This window comes from Gorilla gorilla, chromosome 12 (assembly GCF_029281585.2).
Source record: "Gorilla gorilla gorilla isolate KB3781 chromosome 12, NHGRI_mGorGor1-v2.1_pri, whole genome shotgun sequence".
In the NCBI taxonomy this organism is placed as follows: Eukaryota; Metazoa; Chordata; class Mammalia; order Primates; family Hominidae; genus Gorilla; species Gorilla gorilla.
This window is the reverse complement of record NC_073236.2, coordinates 46408506-46428836: the sequence shown is the minus strand read 5'-3', so window position 1 is coordinate 46428836 and position 20331 is coordinate 46408506. Positions and strand designations below refer to the sequence as shown.

The 20331-nt window shown below is 40.8% G+C and overlaps 1 long non-coding RNA gene across 1 annotated transcript in view; it reads left to right on the top strand.

Moving 5' to 3' along the window:
• Positions 1-20331, top strand: part of LOC115933554 (uncharacterized) — a 29606-nt gene that overhangs the window by 3670 nt on the left and 5605 nt on the right. Inside the window, exon 2 of the long non-coding RNA XR_008677057.2 lies at positions 18561-18643. This is a non-coding gene — a long non-coding RNA (uncharacterized lncRNA). The remainder of the gene's footprint in view (positions 1-18560; positions 18644-20331) is intronic.

The window sequence follows — 20331 nt, the reverse complement described above, 5'->3', positions numbered from 1 at the left end:
ATCTGTTTTGATAGATAGCATTTCTCATCTGAGTTTATTGCTGGGCCAGAAGAGTCAAGGCTCTGCCAGTTTTATTAGTGATTATTTTTAAGACAGCTTGTAACCGTATGATTCAGTTGATCATGCAAATGGGGGTCTGGTATCCTCACGAGCCGTCTTCTGCCTAAGTAGCAGGCCTATAATATTGCATGATTCTCTTAGGGGGCCATTTAATCATGTTTTCAATTTCTTATAGCTATGCTTCTATTTTCGTGGGAAGCATAGACAGGGTAGCCTAGGATTTCGCCTGTTTTTATGGGCAGTAGGAAGAAAGATGGTTTAATAGTGCCAGTAACACAACTACCTGCCTGCTGGTCGGGTAATTTGGCGTAAGCTCTATGCCTACATATCCAGTACAATCCAGTGGGGGCTGTCCAGTCCCGGTGGGACTCCGGGTGTGTCCACACGGTTTGCAACTTTGGGAACTTACTAAATGGATTTCTCTCTGTGTGATTTGAACTCCACCAAGTGACTGTTTTTGTGGTACCATTATACACTTTGTGTCTCAGACAACTAAGTCATCCTACGGGGTGAGTGAATTCTCTTCCTTCTCTAGCTATGCAATATTGTCCAATAATTGAGGCTTTTAGGACCTAGAAATTATCAGGGTGATTCTTTTGAGCTGGGAATTCATCAGGAACTTGGTCTGTAGGTACTAATTCTTGGGCTTCCTGTGGCCATTGATCTCCTATTACAGTTTCTCCACATACATAACATGAAGTGACATTGAGAGACTGGGCTACATGCTAAGCTAATTGCAAAAACAAATTTCTTGTTTTTCCTGGAATTTCTGGTACTGGCACATTTAGTTCGTCATAGAAAGTTTAAAACACTGGCTTAGGAGAGCATTTATAAACTTCTCCTCGAACTAAGATGTTTACTTGAGGATCCAGTCCGGCCCCGTCGATTCTTAAGGTCACACTCTCCTCTTTTTTCCTGCAAGGATCAAGGGGATTGGTTATTACTAGCTCTAAGGGGTTACATTGTCCCTTAGTACAGGAAGGGCCATTTTTTCCTTTCTGAAGGTGGACTGGATCTTTTTCATTTTTTTTTCTAAGTGGCCTAAATGACACAAGACCAGTATTTATATTTATTTCCACACAGTCCTAATTTATGACAGATGTACTTATTTTCTGCCATATAGCCTCTTTTCTAATTAAGACAACCACACCTTATTCCTAACTTATTACTATTAATGACAGCGCAGACATTAACTTTTAAGGTGACTTGTTTGGGCACCCCTTTTTCTTCTGTTTTAGCTAACACTTTACTCATATCGCTTATGAGCCCCCACCAGTCCTCAGTCCTTAATCTTATTTTAAAAATTGTGGTCATGGGAGGCTCAGATGGGTCATAACACACATCAGGTTGGTCATTTCGTGGGCTACATACCTTGTATAGAATAACATTATACAAACAAGTTCTTTTTAGAGTTCCAGTACACTTATAATAACCACAAAATAATAGGACCGTAGCAACTTTTTGTCGTACCTCAGTGACTTGATGTATACACTGGGAACAGTCCTCAGTCTGAGGAAGGTCAGTTGAAGTCCTTACTGTAAAAGTCTAAATTTTAAGGAAAATGAGTCCTGCGATGAGTTTTCTCATGCTTTGGCCATGCGTGGACCAGTCAGCTTCCGGGTGTGACTGGAGCAGGGTTTGTCGTCTTCTTCAGAGTCACTTTGCAGCGGTTGGTGAAGCTGCTCCTGTCCACGTACCGTTCACAGTCTACTGATGTTTAAGGATGGTCTCGGAGGTTGGGCCTGCTAGAATAAACTGAGTCTAACATGTCTATACAGTTATGTTCAACTGGGCTCTCTGATACCGGGAGAAAGGTGGTGGGGTTTAGGGTGTTGCGAACTTCAGTGGTTATGTGGGAATTTTCACATAGGTTAATCTAGCATTTGTTAACTAATGATGTCCTTTGGTAGTCGTTAAAGTTACCACAGCATGGGGGCCTTTATATTCGGGTTTTGCCTAAGGGTTAGTTTATCTGCTTCTTGTGCTAACAGGGCCATTTCTGCTAAGGCCCTTAGACCTGGGGGCCAGCCTTTGGAAACCCTGTATAGTTGTTTTGAGAGATAGGCCACTGGCCTTGGCCAGGGCCCCACAGTCTGAGTTAAAACTCTAACTGCCATTTTTTCTCTTTCTGACACATAGGGTGTAAAGGGTTTTGTCAGGTCAGGTAGCCCCGGGGCTGGGGCTGACATGAGTTTTTCTTTTAACTCATGAAAATCTCATTGCTGTTGGTTGTAATAGATGTAGTTTATCTAATCTACATTTTTATTAACTGTCACCTACCAAAATATTGACTCAAATCCTGCAGCTATTTGGTTTCAAGCTTTAAATTGATCTGGTATTCCTCGTAGGACTCCAATTGCGTCTAAATAGACCTGAGAGTCGAAAGACCTATAAGGGACTTCTCTCCCTTTACGATGTCTTATTTTTTTTTCCTTCTGGTTGATGAAATGCCAGGGTGAAAGGGATAGTCAACTGGACTAAAATACAAGTGCCACTCCAGTTATTCGGCAGAGTGCCTACTAAAGGTCCACCACAATACTACCACACATCTGCTCGGGGGTGAACAAGGGCTGAGTGATTGATAAGCTCTTGAAAATTCTTCAGCTCACTGCATCCTTTCAGGTCTCCAAGGAACGCTAAGTTTCCTACTTGTCGTGAGAGACACACAGTGAACTTAGTGTTGGGAGACGGAGGCTGGATGGCCTTCAAGGGCTGACCCACAGGGTGCTGGACTTTGGGATATAGCAGAGAGAGCTTGGCACGACTTATTACTTCAGGTTGTAGAATCCTGGAAAAGGGCTACCATGCAGCCTACACCTGGTTGACTGGACGACCACTTTAGTGGAAAGGAGACAGTCTGGGCCTCTGGCCTGCCATGTGCACAAGCATAACAATTATTTTTGTTTAACATGCAGATGGAATATTTGATCCCTTTTAAACAGGCATTTGCATCTTGGTATCTTGTCTTAATTGCTAAAGTTTGTTTTAAGTCTTTAACTTCTATGATCCTCTAGTAAAATGAATGTATGGTTTTAGGAAATTGCAAAAACCTGTTGGGGCAGTCCATCCTTGCTCTTTACTGGTCCACAGAACGTTGGACCAACTATGGCATGAAAGGTCTACATGGGGGGGCAAGACTCCTGGTTCACACTGGGGTCTTTATAGAAATCTCCCTGGATTAAATGGTCCTAGTTTACTAATGCCCAGTCTGAGGAGAGTCAGGCGGGACAGAAGTACTTTTCTGAAGTAGAAAGCTGTCTTTGACTTGGCAAGTCCCCACAGGGTATAACAAGGCAAGCATTAAATGCAGTAGTTTGAGGTGAAATTGACTTGGTTGTTAATAACTGGATGGTCAGCAATAGAACGAGGAAAGAAGAAAGAGTAATAGACTAGATAAAAAGAGTTAAATTTTCTTAGGTTTAGTTTGGTAGGGTTTTCCCCTGGGACTATGGCCCACAACTCTGGAGGGGGTGGTGCTTTCTTGACTTGGGTGTGATGAGTCCATCCTGTTTTTTTTTTTTGCTGTACGAATAGCAGTCTTGGTGGTTAGCAGCACAAGGTAGGGTCCTTCCCAGGCTGGCTTGAGTTTTTCTTCTTTCCACCTTTTGATGAGAACATGATCTTCAGGCTGGTGCTGGTTTACCAGAAATTCTAGGGGTGGTACATGTGCTAAAAGACTTTTAGTTTTTGAGAGAAAGGAAAGTGGAAGATAAACCAAGTATATAATTTTTAATAAATTGACATTTTGTTTCAAATGTGGGGACTTTGGCGGTGGACTTTATAGTCCTTACTGCCTTTTTACTGAGAAATTTCCTTTAGCACCTATTTTTATTAGTTTTTAAACCAAAGAAGCCAAATACCATTTTACATTTAACAATGCTTCTTGTATGATTTTTATACCAGATAAGCTAAATTTTATCTTTATATTAGTGTGTTATTAATATTAAATGTAATTTTAATAAAAGCTTGTAGACATATTTATCTAATTTTTAATGTTTGACCATAAAGTAAGATTTTATAGACTCTTTTTAACCTTTTATAACTTTTGCTAAAGAGCAGGTTGGTGCTTTAACAAAAACCTATTATGCTTTTACTTTAATGTCCAGTTCACAGAAAAACTCGATGATACTTCTTTAACTTTAGCTAATATGTTTACACACAGAATTTTCTTTACAATTAACGTTTTAAAACTTGCTTAAACTTTCAAAACAATAGTTTTTTTTTAACTTTTTAATGTAGGTGAGAATGTACATTCTTATGCCCCCTTATAATCCTTTTACCAAAGGTATACTATACTTTTCTTATACACCTTGCACATAAACTGTTTTTTTTTAAATAGTTTTACATTCAGGAGGCCTAGTTACTTTTAAATTATACAACATTTTTTACATAAATTCTTTTTATAACATTTTTCTCTTTCATGACTTTCGCAGACAATTCTTCGACATGCCTTAACTTTCTGACTTATTACAAATCTTTCTTTAAACAACCAATTAATTAATTTCAGGACAAGAATTTACCATATAATACTCTTTTTATATAAATTCTGCCCTGCCTTTTTTTTCCTTTTTTTTTTTTTCCTTAGGATACTTTTGAACTGGTGAGGTGTGCTCACAATGACCTTTCCTCTAAAAGTTATTTTTTTAACTTTTTTGTTGTTGTTGTTAGCAAAGCAGTTGCCGCTACAGATTGAATGCATTTGGGCCATCCGCGGGTTACTGGGTTAAGGATTTTTGATAGGAAGGCCTCAGTGCTTTTGGGATACCCCCTTGTTTACACTGACAACAAAGTGGTATTGGAGTGTTATAGGGTTACAGAGAATACCTTCAATGATCAATTATAGGTTTTAAATTTACCTTGGCTTTTAAAGGGATAGGGTACACCTTTTTTTTTTAACTGCTTGTATATCTCTCTTTCTTTCTCTCTCTAACTTTGTCTCTCTCTCTTTGACTTTCTTTTTGACTCTGTCTCTTTTTCTCTCTCTCTGCCTCTCTCTTTCTTTCTCTCTCTCTCTCCTTGACTTCCTCTTTGTCTGTCTCTTCCTCTCTCTCTTTCCTTTATCTCTCTCTGCTGGTTTTTCCTTGCCTCTGCCAGCTGCTTATGCTGCTGTTCTTTCAACCACTGTGTGTTGGGGGCATGGGATCTAAAACTAGCTGTAACCAAGTGTCTGTGTACGGGAACTGGTCTGGGTTCCCAGGCTTACAGGTTATCTTGTGCCATACCTTTGAAACAAGGGACTTACTTGTCCAGGCTTCCTTCTAATGGCCAACGTACCTCTAATGCTGGCCAGTCTATCTTACACAAAGTTTTAAGTTTTCCTGGTGTCACAGTACTCCATAGTCTCTTTTAAATTCTTTTTTGAAAATTTTCAACTTAGTTACTAGTAGGGTGGGCTTATTGGTGCCTGACCTATGCTTCTTCGAGAGAAAACACCACGCTTACACCACACACACACCATAAAACAAAGAACGGGTAAAAAGGGCACACACACACTTTTGCAGTTTGCACCAAACCAAAATCAAAACTAAAATCAGAGTATCCAGAAATCCAAGCCAGGTCAAAATCAAAACCAAAGTATCAAGCAATCCAAATCAAGTCAATAACAAAAACCAAAGTGCCGGTACGGGCACACCATGGGTGATCAGGCCATGCTTCCACTCAAATGGAGTAGGCAAGTTCCTAAGACCAATCCTGTCAAACAATTCAAACCAAGTCAAAACCAAAACCAAAGTGCCGATAAAGGCATGCCATGGGTGATCAGGCCACGCTTCCACTCAAACGGAGTGGGCATGTTTCAAAGACTAGTCTTAACAAGTTTTAGATGTCCAGACTCCAAGTGCCTGTTCCTTCCCAGTGTTCAGCCACTGCATTGATCCTCCACGGGGGTCTGCCACACACTGCTCTGGTGAGGCATCCCACCGGGGCAAATGCCTACCTGGGAGCGCTCTCAGGATCCGCTTGGGCTGGTCGGAGTCCCCCGCAGGGATGTTCCACAGGGCAGGCTTAAGCTGCCTAAGGAGCTGCCTCGACCATCTGCCAATCACCTCGCTTCCCGGTCAGGGAACCAAGAAATGTAGCAGGACCAGCTGCAGACAAAACTCCTCAGAGACCGAGTTAAAGACGGAAGTGGTTTATTCAGCCGGGGGCATAGGCAAGACTCCTTTCTTAAGGGCCAAGCTCCCCGAGTGAGCAATTCTTGTCTTTTTTAAGGGCTCACAACTCTTAAGGGGGTGCGTGTGAGAGGGTCGTGATCAATTGAGCAAGCAGGGGGTATGTAACTGGGGGCTGCATGCACTGGTAATTAGATCGGAACAAAACAGGATAGGGATTTTCACAGTGCTTTACTATACAGTGTCTGTAATCTATAGATAACATAACCGATTAGGTCAGGGGTCGATCTTTAACTACCAGGCCTAGGGTGTGGCGCCGGGCTGTCTGCTTGTGGATTTCATTTCTGCCTTTTAGTTTTTACCTTTTTTTCTTTGGAGGCAGAAATTGGGCATAAGACAATATGAGGGGTGGTCTCCTCCCCTAAGCTGAGATCGTGCCACTGCACTCCAGCCTGGGCGACAGAGTGAGACTCCATCTCAAAAAAAAAAAAAAAAAAAAAACGAACAATTGAAAACAGATGAATGTACAAGGAGAGTCATTGTAGTTTTGTTTTTAACAACTGAGAAAGTTTATTTATCCAGGACATTGTTTAAGTAAATTACGGTTTCTACCAGGAATACTCTGCAGCTGTTAAATAAGAATAGCCAATAAGTATATGAAAAAATGCTCAACATCACTAATCATTAGGGAAATGCAAATCAAAACCATGGTGAGATATATCTCCTACCCTTTCAGATAGCTACTATCAAAAAAACAGAAAATAATGTTAGCAAGGATGTGGAGAAATTGGAATCCTTGTGCACTGTTGGAGGGAATGTAAAATGGTGCAGCTCCTGTGGAAAGCAGTAAGGCAGTTGTTTAAAAAATTCAAGATACAGTTGCCATGTGATCTAGCAATTCCAATTCTGGATCTATATCCCAAAGAAGTGAAAGCAAGTTCTTGAAGAGATATTTGCATGTGCACATTCATAGTAGCATTATTCACAATAGATGAAAGGTGGAAACCACCCAAATGTCCAGAAATGGATAAATGAATAAATAAAATGTGGTACATTCATACAATGGAATATTTATCTATTCACCCTTAAAAAGGAAATTCTGGCTGGGCGTGGTGGCTCATGCCTGTAACACCAGCACTTTGGGAGGCCAAGGCAGACAGATCACCTGAGGTCAGGAGTTCGAGACCAGCCTGGCCAACATGGTAAAACCCCATCTCTACCGAAAATACAAAAATTAACTGGGCATGGTGGCGGGCGCCTATATTTCAAGCTACTCCGGAGGCTGAGGCAGGAGAATCACTTGAACCCAGTAGGTGGAGGTTGCAGTGAGCCAAGATCATGCCATTGCAGTCCAGTCTGGGCAACAAGAGCAAGACTCCATCTCAAAAAAAAAAAAAGGAAGGAAATTCTGACTTATGCTGCAAAATGGATCAACCTTGAGAACGTTACACTAAGTGAAAGAAGCAAATCATAAAAAGGACAAATACTGGGCCAGGTGCGGTGACTCACACCCTGTAATCCCAGCACTTTGGGAGGCTGAGGCGGGCAGATCACGAGGTCAGGAGATCGAGAACATCCTGGCTAACATGGTAAAAATACAAAAAAAATTAGCCGGGTATGGTGGTGGGTGCCTGTAGTCCCAGCTGAGGCAGGAGAATGGTGTGAACCCGGGAGGTGGAGCTTGCAGAGAGCTGAGATTGCGCCAGTGCACTCTAGCCTGGGAGATAGAGCAAGACTCCGTCTCAAAAAAAAAAAAGCTAACTTGAAAAGAAAATTGAAGTCCCTATAATCCTACTTCCTAGATAGAATCAGTGATCTTGCACTTTTAGTGTTATTTTCTATCAATCATAGTTATATGTATCCCAATGTAATACATATATTACTTAACATGAAAAATTTTAAGCACATATAAATTTAAAGGAAATATGCTCATCTGTGAATATTATAAAGCCACTATCTAGATTTAGCAGTTAATATTGTGCAGTGTTTAAATTTTTTTCACTGTAGTTGGAAGTAAATTACTTTAAACTTTTCACCCCTAAATACTTTAGAATGCATCTTTTTTAAAGAACGAATTCTTTCACAATATAATCACAATTTTCACACCTAACACAAGTAACAGTGCTTTCTAAATGTTGTCTAATAACCAGATTATATTCACCTTTCCCTTTTTGACCCTAAAAAATGTCTTTGAGAGCTGGTTTGTTTAAATAGGGTTCTAATTAAGGAGCATAGATTGCATTTCATTGTCTCTAAGCTTTTTAAAAATCAAGTGAAGTACCTGGCCCCCCCTTTTTTTTTCTTGACTTTGAACTTATTGGAGAGACCTAGCCAGTTGACTTATAGAAGTTGGGTCAATGTTCTCACTTTCTGTATTTATCCGATTGTTTCCTCATGGTGTCCTTTAACTGTATTCTCTTTTATTTCCAGTAAAGCAGAATTTTAGGCTTGAACACAATTACATTAAACATGTTGGACAACAATTCTTCACCATTGATACCATTTTCTTTCTTTCTCTTTCTTTCTTTCTTTCTTTCTTTCTTTCTTTCTCTTTCTTTCTTCCTTTCTTTCTTTCTTTCTTTCTTTCTTTCTTTCTTTCTTTCTTTCTTTCTTTCTTTCTTTCTTTCTTTCTTTCTTTCTTTCTTTCTTTCTTTCTTTCTTTCTTTCTTTCTTTCTTTCTCTTTCTTTCTTTCTTTCTTCCTTATGGAGTTTCACTCTTGTCACCCAGGCTGGAGTGCAGTGGCACGATCTCGGCTCACTGCAACCTCCGCCTCCTGGGTTCAAGTGATTCTCCTGCCTCAGCCTCCCACGTAGCTGGGATTACAGGCACTCGCCACCACGCCCAGAAAGTTTTTGTATTTTTAGTAGAGATGGGGTTTCACCATATTGGCCAGGCTGGTCTCGAACTCCTGACCTTAGGTGATCCACCCACCTCTGCCTCCCAAAGTGCTGGGATTACAGGCATGAGCCACCACGCCCAGCCTGATGCCATTTTCTTCACATAATATCTAGTGTACCCACTATTAGAGATTCTAAGATTATAGGGTTAACTATCCATTTATCATCTTGCCACTGGAAAGTATTCCATGGGTTGAAACACCGAGATCTTTGACATCTTTCCCTTAATGGTTTTAGCATGCAGTAATGATTCTTTCTCACATCAGTTACTTAATTAGAAGTTGCAAAATGGTGATTAAATTATCTTCTTTTTTCTACATTTATTAACTGTCATTCTTACCTCTAAAGAACTTTCCCTCATCCACTGGGGTTATTTTGTATCTAAAACTTAGTTCCACTGCAGAGAAAGAATACATTATTCTTTATTTACCTTTAATTACCAAGTTTTAGAATAAGAACTTGAGTAACAGCCACCCCATCAGTGATGAATAAGATGGTTTGTTTTCATCTTTATTGAGTATGATTATGGACTCAAGAATTTTTATGCTTTAAATGTCTTCTAGTCAATTATGGTTCATTACTCTTATTGATGCTCAAACTCAAAATGTTCCAGATTTGGCCAAGGGGAGTCCTTTCTGTTGGCTCCTGGGACCTTTTCATATGACTCCATTAGTCTTTTAAATGACTCTTTTCGTCTTTTGGAGTTTTAATATAACTTCATTAGTCCTGGTTCACTTTGTACATTCCTTACCCCAGACCTGAAATAAGCATCTCTCAAGCCTCCTGATTCCTTTTACTATGGAATTATATTTACACATTTATGATTGTTATGTCTTCTTGTTGAATTGACCCTTTAATAATTATGTAATATCCTTCTTTATTCATGGTAATCATCTTTGTTTGAAGTCTACTTTGATATTAATATAGACACTCTCATTTCCTTTTTCTTTTGCTTATTTTTTTAGATACAGGGTCTCATTCTGTTGCCCAGGCTGGAGTGCAGTGGTGTGATCATAGCTTGCTGTAACCTCAAACTACTGAGCTCAAGCGATCCTCCCACCTCAGCCTCCCAAGTAGCTAGGGTACATTATACCATGCATGCCACCATGCTGGGCTATTTAAATTTTTTTTTTTCATTTGTAGAGAAGGGATCTCATTCTGTGGCCCAGGCTGGTCTGGAACTCCTAGCCTCAAGAAATCTTCCTGCCTTGGCCTCCCAAAGTGCTAGAATTACAGGTGTAAGCCACCACATCCAGCCTAATTTCCTTTGATTAGTATTTGCATTTTTCCACTTTTAATTTTATTTTTCTATATATATATTTTTGATATGAAGTCTCACTCTGTCACCCAGGCTGGAGTGCAGTGGCACGATCTCAGCTCAGTGCAACCTCCACCTCCGAGGTTCAAGCGATTCTCCTGCCTCAGCCTCCCAAGTAGCTGGGACTACAGGTGCGTGCCATTATGCCTGGCTAATTTTTTGTATTTTTAGTAGAGACAGGGTTTCACCGTGTTAGCCAGGATGATGTCGGTCTCCTGACCTCGTGATCTGCCTGCCTCGGCCTCCCAAAGTGCTGGGATTACAGGTGTGAGCCACCAAGCCCAGCCCATTCTTTTAATCAATTAAGTCTTTATATTGAAAGTGATTTTGTTATAAATAGCATGTACTCGGGTCTTGTCTGTTAAATGTAGTCTGACAATCTCTGCATTACAGTTGATATATTTAGACCATTTACATTTAATGTAATTATTGATTTGGTAGGATTTAGGTCTACCATTTCTAATCTGTCGTCAAGTTCACAAACTCCTATCATTGTCATCTGCATTCTGCTATGTAGCCCATCGAGTGAAATTTTGAAAACTATTAATAATACATTTTATTGTTTGAACAATTTCAGCTTATCAGAAAAGTGAGCAAACAGAAGAGAATTCCCATATGCCCTCTTACCCCAAACCCTCCCACCCCCATTTCCCTTATTATTAACATCTTGCATTAGTATAGTACATTTGTTATAATTGATGAGCCATTATTAAAACTTTATTAACAATAGTCCTTTGTGGATTACATTAGAGTTCATTCTTGGTGTTGTATAGTCTATGGGTTTTGACAAATATATAATGACATTTATTCATCATAACAGAATCAAACAGAATAGTTTCACTACCCTAAAAATCAGCTGTTCTCCACCATTTATCTACCCTCCCCGCCCCCAACTCCTAACTCCTGGCAACCACTGAACTTCTTACTGTTTCTATGGTTTTGCCTTTTTCAGAATATATATATATAATATTATATATGATATATATTATTATATATCATATATAAAGAACTATTTTTTAGCAAAGATTTTTTTTCCCATTTAATGGCTTACCTTTTCATTCTCTTAACAGTGTCCTTTGTGAGCAGAAAAATTTAATTTTAGTGAAGTCCAACTTACCAATTTTTTCTTTTATGAGTCATGTTTTTGATGTTATATCTAAAAAGTCATCACCAAATCCAAGGTCACCTGAGTTTTCTCCTATGTTATCTTCTAGGAATTCTGTAGTGTTGCATGTTACATTTAGGTCTATGATCCATTTTGAGTTAATTTTTGTGAAAGGAGTGAGATCTGTGTCTAGATAAGATATACTTAGGCAGGCCCAGTGGCTCATGCCTGTAATCCCAGCACTTTGGGAGGCCAAGGCGGGCAGATCACCTGAGGCCAGGAGTTCGAGACCAGCCTGGCCAACATGGTGAAACCCCATCTCTACTAAAAATACAAAAAATTAGCTGGGCTTAGTGGCGGAGGCCTGTAATCCCAGCTACTCGGGAGGCTGAGGCAGGATAATCGCTTGAACCCAGGAGGCAGAGGCTGCAGTGAGCTGAGATTGCACCATTGCACTCTAGCCTGGGCAACAAGAGCGAAACTCCACCTTAGAAAAAAAAGAAAAGATATACCTCAATGTAGCATTTTTGTTATTTATCGTATATGGTGTTTTTTGAGCTTCCTGGATCTGTTCCTTTATGTCTACCTTAGTTCATTTGGGCTGCTGTGACAAAAATGTCATGAACTGGAGAGTTTATAAACAACAGAAATTTGTTTCTCACAGTTCTAGGGGCTGTGATGTCCAAGACCAAGGCACTAGCAGTGTCTGGTGAGGCCCTGCTTCCTCATAGATGGCACATTCTGGCTTTGTCCTCACATGGTGTCAGGGGCTAGCTAATTCCCTGGGGCTTCTTTCATAAGTGCACTGATCTCTGTCCTGAGGATACAGCCCTCGTAACCTGATTGACTCCCAAAAGCCCCACCTCAGTACTATCATATTGAGGATTAAGTTTCAATATAACTTTTGAGGAGACACAAACATTCAGACCATAGCTTTATCTATCATTAATTTGGGAAAATTTTCAGTCACTGTTGCTTCAAATGTTTCTTCTGTTTCTTTCCCTTTTTTTTTTTTTTTGAGACGGAGTCTTGCTCTGTTGCCCAGGCTGGAGTGCAGTGGCATGATCTCAGCTCAATGCAAGCTCCGCCTGCAAGGTTCATGCCATTCTCCTGCCTCAGTCTCCTGAGTAGCTGGGACTACAGGCGCCTGCCACCATGCCCCGCTAATTTTTTGTATTTTTAGTAGAGACAGGGTTTCACCGTGTTAGCCAGGATGGTCTCGATCTCCTGACCTTGTGATCTGCCCGCCTCAGCCTCCCAAAGTGCGGGGATTATAGACGTAAGCCACCACGCCCAGCTTTCTTTCTCTTTTTCTTGTCTTTCTGATATTTCCAAAAAGTCTCCATGTTCCACCTTTTGTAATTGTCTCACAGTTCTTGACTCTTGTTCTGTTTTTTCTTTTTCATTCTTTTTTCTCATCGTGTGTCAGCTTTTGAAGTATCTATTGACATCTCTTCGAGCTCACTGATTCTTTCATTGGCCATATCCATTCTTTTGATGAACCCATCAAAGGCATTCTTCATTTCTGTTATGGTGTTTTTTATTTCTAGTATTTCATTTTCATTTCTTCTTAGTGTTTTTATCTCTTTGCTTACATTACCCATCTGTTCTTGCATGTTATGCCGTTTTTACATTAGAGCCCCTAACATGTTAATCTTAGTTATTTTAAATTCCTGGTTGGATACTTCCAATATTTCTTTCATATCTGAGTCTGGTTCTGATGCTTGCTCTGTCTCTTCAAAGTGTGGGGTTTCTTGTCTTTTAGTATGCTTTGTAATTTTTTGTTTGAGGCTGTATATGATGTACTGGGTGAAAGGAACTGAGTTAAATAAGGCTTTAGTATGAGATTTTGTGTTTCTCTGGCTAGGAGTTAGGCTTTGTTTACTCTTTGCTATATAGTCATGGATGTCAGAGGCTAAAATTTCCTCTAGTGTCCTTGTGTTGTCTCCCCTGTCTTTTCTGGGGAGCTCCCTAGAGGCTTCTTTGTAAAGTAGCTCTGAGTCTTGCAGTGTCTATCCCTAATCATGGGAAAACATCAAACAAACCCATACAGCGGGACATCTGACAAAGTACCAAGTGTCAAGGATCATGGATTGAATCCTGAAACAGGAAGGACACTGAAGGAAAGACTGGGAAAACCTGGCTGAGGTCTGGAGTTTAGTTAGTGATACTATACCAAGACTAATTTCTTAGTTTTGATAATTTGTTAACAGTTATGTTAACGTTGGGGGTAGCTGTGCAAGGGGTGTGAGAAAGCTGTTATATCTTTAACCTTGGCCCATGGTTAAGGTGTTTCCAGTGTAAGGTCACTGTTATTCCTTGTAGTTAACATATATTTGGCACCACAGGATTCATTCTGGAATTCTCCTTGGCTTATTTATAACTTTTTTTCTTTTTCTAGTAGTGAGAAACCTGGCTTTCATGCAGAGTTTACAAACGCCAATTTAAACTTTTGTTTTGTCATATGCAATGATTTTATTACCTGTATTTATTTCAGAGCTTATGAATTTTTAATTATTCTAAGGGCTAACATAGAACTTTTTCATGTTTTCTACTCTTCAAGAGTAGGTAAGACTTTAGTTTGTAATACATTACAAAAGGAATCCTGTGGTTCTCTAAGAGCTAATTTGTCTTGGCAAAAGGCCTTAGCAAGCTGTGAGTGGTGGCTCATGCCTGTAATCCCAGCACTTTGATCTGAGACGGGGGGATCACCTGAGGCCAGAAGTTTGAGACCAGTTTGGCCAACATGGCGAAACCCCATCTCTGCTAAAAATACAAAAAATTAGCCAGGCATAATGGCATGCACCTGTAGTCCCAGCCACTTGGGAGGCTGAGGCAGGAGAATCGCTTGAACCTCGGAAGTGGAGGTTGCAGTGAGCCGAGATCGTGCCACTGCACTCCAGCCTGGGAAACAGTGAGACTCTGTCTCAAAACAAACAAAAAAACCAAAAAAAAAAACCCCAAAAAATTAGATGGACGTGGTGGCATGCAACTATAGTCCCAGCTACTCAGGAGGCTGAGGCAGGAGAATTGCATGAACCCAGGAGTTGGAGGCTGCACTGAGCAGAGATCATGCCGCTGCACTCTAGCCTGGGTGACACAGTGAGTGTCCGTCTCAAAAACAACAACAACAAAAACAAATTAAAAAACCCAACAACAACAAAACCAGCAAACAAGAAAACTAAACAGGCTTTAGGGAAAGAGCAATCTAATTATCTGATTATCTGATTGGCACTAAGATGGGAATGACTCTGGCCTAATTTCTTCAATTTACATTTTAAAATAGGAGCTTAGTTAGCCCCCAAATAATATGTAATTGATGTATTAGGATTGGGGAGTGAATATTTTTCAAAGCAGAAGATATTTCTCAATTCTTGCTTACTTTTAGAGGTTGAAGTTCAAGGAAGCCTCTGCCTTGGCACTGTATTCCAGGGAGGTATTTGGAGTTAATTTCAGGGCTTAGCAGTGACTCTTTAGAAAAGCAGTATACGATTGAAATGTAATGTGTTACAAATGAGATCACTACAAGTAATTTAAAAATGTGCTAGTAGTGTTTTTTTTTTCTGAGGCGGAGTCTCGCTCTGAAGCCCAGGCTGGAGTGCAGTGGCACGATCTCAGCTCACTGCAAGCTCTGCCTCCCGGGTTCGCACCATTCTCCTGCCTCAGCCTCCCTAGTAGCTGGGACTACAGGCGCCTGCCATCACGCCTGGCTAATTTTTTGTGTTTTTAGTAGAGACAGGGTTTCACTGTCTTAGCCAGGATGGTCTCGGTCTCCTGACCTCGTGATCCTCCCACCTCAGCCTCCCAAAGTGCTGGGATTACAGGAGTGAGCCACCACACCCAGCCTCTAGTAGTACTTTTATCAAAAGTAAATAGAAACATGAAGTTAATTTTCACAATATATTTTATTTAAACTAATATGTTCACAATGTTAAAATTTCAACATGTAATCACTATAAAAACTACTAGTGAGATATTTCACATTACTTTTTTCATGTAAGCCTTTGAAATCTGGTGTGTATTTTATATTTACTGTACATCCTGATTTGGAATAACCACATTTCAATCTTTCAATAGCCACATGTGGCTAGTGGCTACTGTGTTAGAGCAGTTCTAGAACAAAGGAGTCCCTTTAAAACTATTTGGAAGTCATCGTCTATAAGGCAATATGAAAGCTGATCTGAATGATTTCTCCTTTTCCAGGAAAGGAAACAAAAATGAAATCATGTTAGGGCTGCATATTTTATGGGTCCCAGGAGAAATACACATAGTCTGAAAGAATGATCTCAGTCAGAAACTCAGAATGAATCATATGAATTAAACATTGGACAATGTCCAATGCTCAGCATGTGTTTTTGGTTGATACTAAGAGCATATTATGCCACCAAATACAGATATTTACTATTATACTTAGTGTAGGAGGTATATTGAGACATTGTTCTAGACTACCACAGTTCCATATTTTGTGAAAAGTTATATTGCACTTTTTTTTTTTTCGAGAGTGCGCCCAGGCTGGAGTGCAATGGCATGATCTCAGCTCACTCCAGCCTCTGCCCCCCACCCCAGGTTCAAGTGATTCTCCTGCCTCAGCCTCCCTGGTAGCTGGGATTACAGGTGCACACCACCACGTCTGGCTAATTGTTGTATTTTTAGTAGAGATGGGGTTTCGTCATGTTGGCCAGGCTGGTCTCGAACTCCTGACCTCAGGTGATCCACCGGCCTCAGCCTCCCAAAGTGTTAGGATTACAGGCGTGATCCACCATGCCCAGCCTTATATTTCACTCTTTGGGAATTGCATCTTACTGTAATCTTAAACAACACTAAAATAAATAATGTAAACCTTTTGTCAAATTGCTCAGAGTAGGTTTCTACTTTGGTTATAAGGAATAAAATTCATGCTTTTGTGTACACACTAGACATCTAAAGCAACCAACCATAGTTAACAAGCAGTGCTCTTACCAAAAGGTAACTCTTTCTAGAATCTGGCACACCATTTAATATCAGTATGAGCATATGGTGGGTTTAATAATTGTTTTCCATGTTTATAAGTTTTCCTTAGTTTTATAAGCAGTTAAAAAGAATCCCTTTCACTGAAATACAATCTGTGGTGGGACTTCTAGCTTTTTTCCATCTTACGCTGCTAGATTTATGTCACTGCCAAAGCTATGCAATGGGTGATATTTACACTATCCTCAAACAAAGCAACCAGAAAAACACATCACTGAATAATACAGATATTCTGAAGTCAAGCAAGCCAACTTTCATTAACAGATCAATTTCCTTAGAAAAGTTGATGAAACCAAAGACTGAAGTTCAAACAAAAAGCCGTCTCGAGGGGGTATGAATTTCTGGTAACTTATGGGGTAAGAAAAAGAGCAAGAAACTTGGAAGTAGGGAAGAGAAAAAAGAAAAGGAACAAGAGGGGATAGCCAGCTCTCAAAAGTCTCCAATAGGAAAGCAAAATCTGTATCTAGCCAGTACCAACATGTGAAGAAAGAGTGAGCATAGCAAAATTTAGAAAGGTTGCTTGAAAACCAAAGAAAAAACCAAACACCTGTAATCCTAGCACTTTGGGAGGGTGAGGTGGGCAGATTTCCTGCACTCAGGAGTTCAAGACCAGCCTGGGCAACATGGTGAAACCTTGTCTCTACTAAAATCCAAAAAAAAAAAAAAAAATTAGCTGCGTGTGGGCTGGGCGCGGTGGCTCACGCCTGTAATCCCAGCACTTTGGGAGGCCAAGGCGGGCAGATCACGAGGTCAGGAGATCGAGACCATCCTGGCTAACACAGTGAAACTCCATCTCTACTAAAAATACAAAAAATTAGCCAGCCGTGGTGGCACGTGCCTGTAGGCCCAGCTACTCGGGAGGCTGAGGCAGGAGAATCACTTGAACCCAGGAGGTGGAGGTTGCAGTGAGGTGAGACCATCCCACTGCACTCCAGCCTGGTGACAGAGCGACACTCGTCTCTAAAAAAAAAAAAAAAAAAAAAAGTCTCTTTTAGCCAGGTGTGGTGGCTCACACCTGAAATCTCAGCACTTTGGGAGGCCGAGGTGGGTGGATCACTTGAGTCCAGGAGTTCAAGATCAGCCTAGGTAACACGGCAAAACCTCGTCTCTACCAAAAACAAACAAACAAAAATTAGCCAGATGTGGTGGTGCATACCTGTAGTCCCAGCTACTTGGGAGGCTGAGGCAGGAAAATCACCTGAGACCAGGAGGCAGAGATTGCAGAGAACTGACACTATGCCAAGGCACTCCAGCCTGGGTGACAGAGCAAGACTCTCTCTCTCTCTCAAAAAAGAAAAAACAAAAAGCCTCCTTTAAAAAATGCAGTTTGATGCTATAAATTTATCAGTTAATAGTTTTTGGGGAAAAAAATGTTTTCTGACATTTCAATAAGAGCTATAGATGAAGTCCAGCATTAGTCATGATTCTGGACTAAGTCGGGAAAGCTGGAATCTCTTCCCAGCTCTGGGAGGTACAAAGTTTTAAAAAATAAGTTAAGGTCAAAATGCTAGAAAACATTCAGTTTATTTCCTTATTAACTCAATTGTTCACTCATAAACGACAGTAACACTTGGTGCTATGGGTCTTGCACTGAGGTCCGAACAAGGAACAGAAGAAAATGAGGTAAATTGGTTAATCTTTTTGCAGGCTGAGAAGGGAGAGAATGCTGGCATGCCTACTCTGTGCTGTTTTTTTTTTTTTGTTTGTTTGTTTTTGAGATGGGGTCTTGTTCTGTTGCCCAGGCTGGAGTGCAGTGGTGCAATCTTGGCTCACTGCAAGCTCTGCCTCCTGGGTTCACGCCATTCTCCTGCCTCAGCCTCCCAAGTAGCTGGGACTACAGGCACCCGCCACTACACCTGGCTGATTTTTTGTATTTTTAGTAGAGACGGGGTTTCACCGTGTTAGCCAGGATGGTCCCGATCTCCTGACCTCGTGATACGCCCACCGTGGCCTCCCAAAATGCTGGGATTACAGGCGTGAGCCACCGCGTCCAGCCCTCTGTGCTGGGTTTTATGATGTCATCCAATAACTCACAACTATGTAATTTATTTCCTTTTTACAGATAAAGAAATGGGGGCTCCGAGCAGTCAAGAAGAACATGCCCCAAGTTTTTCGTCAGTGAGGCGGAAATTGTGGTGTCCTTGTGTAAGTTCAGTTTATACTTTACCATTATACTGTGCTCCAAATTATCTGATATTTACTTTCAAAGCATGTGTAGGAAGTTTACTATGATGATGCAGAGACATGGTACAGAATCCAGTCCCTTGATTCTCAGGTCCCCAGAACACTCACTTCACCATTTTGTTGACCTCTTTTGTCAACTTAAACCTGGCACTCTCTTGGCTGGCTTTCTCTGCTCTTGCTGGGCACTCCAAAGCTTCTGTACTTACATGCTACAATTCCAGTCACAGGAAGATGCTGAGTTCTTTAGTCCCAGATCCATATTCCTGAGAAAACCTAATTGCCTAGGCTCAGGTCATAACTCTGTATCTGTTTTAGTTGATTATGGCTGGGCCTACTGCCCCTCTGTATGGTGGTGGGGCAAAAGTTCCCAGAGAGAGGCAGGGATGACAGGGACTGTTGTCTCAAATGCTACGCAGACATCTCGAGTGGTAACCACTACATCTGTTCACAGTGAGCACATCCTTGCAGGGAAACTGGGTTAATCATCTCTATTATTGAAACTCAGAGGTATAGTGTTTCTTCACAGGAATTTTCTTTCCTTATTTGAGATGGGGGTATCACTTTGTTGCCCAGGCTGGAGTGCAGTGGTGTGTGATCTTGGCTCACTGCAGCCTCCCCTCCCGAGTTCAAGCGATTCTCCTACCTCAGCCTGCTGAGTAGCTGGGACTACAGGCATGGGCCAACATGCCTGGCTAATTTTTGTATTTTTCGTAGAGACAAGTTTTCACCATATTGGCCAGGCTGGTCTTGGACTCCTGACCTCAGGTGATCTGCCCACCCTGGCCTCCCTAAGTGCCGGGATGACAGGTGTGAGCCATCGCACCCAGCCTATTTATAGGAATTTTCTATAGGTATATAAGTAATAATTTGAAGGTCACAACTAGATGCCTTTTTGTGTAACCGTATCTTGAATGGAACAAACATTTTCTTTCTACATAATTATACATAAATAACCCAATGCTTTTTAATACCCATGAAAAACCATTAGCTCAAAGACACTTGCAAAATGGTATCAGGTTGTTTTCCTTGGTGTGTATTAACTTTGAAGCAAAGGGGATTTTCAGATACGAAGACGAAGTAGAAGTCTTCCACCAAGTTGAAATCATCACATTGCAATTTAATCATATGATACAACCAATTTTTTGATGTGTTATGCCATTCGCCAAATACCAAAAATTTTTTAGGGGAAACTTTACATCCTCAATACTATACACTTCCAGATACATCACCACCTAACATGGACTTTAAAAAGAATACAAAGTACGGTGTGCCTTCTCAGTGCCTTGTTAGTAATTCAGTTACAGTTCTGCCGAACTTTCTTTAAAGGAATACAATTCTCAATCTTACACTGTTCAGAGCACAAGCATAGCTTATTGTATAGAAAAGATGTGCATCAGTTCCCACTCCTCAGGGACTGTATGAATTTGGCTTTATTTTTATTTATTTTTTTGATGGAGTCTCACTCTGTCGCCAGGCTGGAGTGCAGTAGTGTGATCTCGGCTCACTGGACTCTGCCTCCTGGGTTCCAGTGATTCTCCTGCCTCAGCCTCCCAAGTAGCTAGGACTACAGGTGCACACCACCATGCCCAGCTGATTTTGTGTCTTTAATAGAGACGGGGTTTCACCATGTTGGCCAGGATGGTCTTGAT